The sequence below is a fragment of the Montipora foliosa genome, chromosome 1, assembly GCF_036669935.1.
Source record: "Montipora foliosa isolate CH-2021 chromosome 1, ASM3666993v2, whole genome shotgun sequence".
NCBI classification, from domain to species: domain Eukaryota; kingdom Metazoa; phylum Cnidaria; class Anthozoa; order Scleractinia; family Acroporidae; genus Montipora; species Montipora foliosa.
In genome coordinates, this window is record NC_090869.1 from 34158496 (window position 1) to 34159067 (window position 572).

The 572-nt window shown below is 38.3% G+C and overlaps 1 protein-coding gene across 4 annotated transcripts in view; it reads left to right on the forward strand.

The window, feature by feature from the left end:
- Window positions 1–194, forward strand: part of LOC137977250 (proline-rich transmembrane protein 4-like) — a 14873-nt gene extending 14679 nt beyond the window's left edge. For all 4 annotated transcript variants that reach the window (XM_068824508.1, XM_068824504.1, XM_068824520.1 and 1 more), the window contains exon 2: window positions 1–194. This exon is cut by the window's left edge and continues 2358 nt beyond it. The gene's annotated coding sequence lies outside the window, so the exon portion shown is untranslated.
- Window positions 195–572: the final 378 nt, after the last annotated feature.

A 572-nucleotide genomic window follows, 5' to 3' on the forward strand; every position in this document is an offset into this window, starting at 1 on the left:
TGGAATGTGGTGAATGTTTTCCTTCTGCCTTTCATCGTCTCTATGCGTCAACCAAGTGAGTAAGAAAAGCTACCTAAAGATTTGAGAGAGGTAATAATACGTAAGTAAACAGGCGAAACCTGTATCAAGCTTAAAAGGAAGCTATAAACGCTGGCGCAAAATTAGGGGGCAATGAGATGACATTATAAGCAAGTGCAAATAAAGAACTACCTGGTGATTTACTGCCATATGAAAGCACTGCATTAATGAATCGGAAGTTTGAGGATCTTTTTTAAATAGTCGAATAGGAAAAGAAGAAAAGTTGCTGGTGGAGTCTTCGTTAAAAGGGGACCACTGACTACATGCAAGGGAAACGTCCAGACTCAAACAAATTCTGGAGAATCTCACCGATATGCAACTTCTTTAACCAAACTATGCACAAAACCCCCGAGCGTATTTGAATCCCATTTTGTCTCAAAATTAAGTAGGAACTCCTTTTATGTCAAATATCAAAAGTCAAGCGCTGAAAGAATAGAAATACTCGCGGAATAGATTCCCCCCAACATCTTATAATTAATATGAAGCGATGAAAA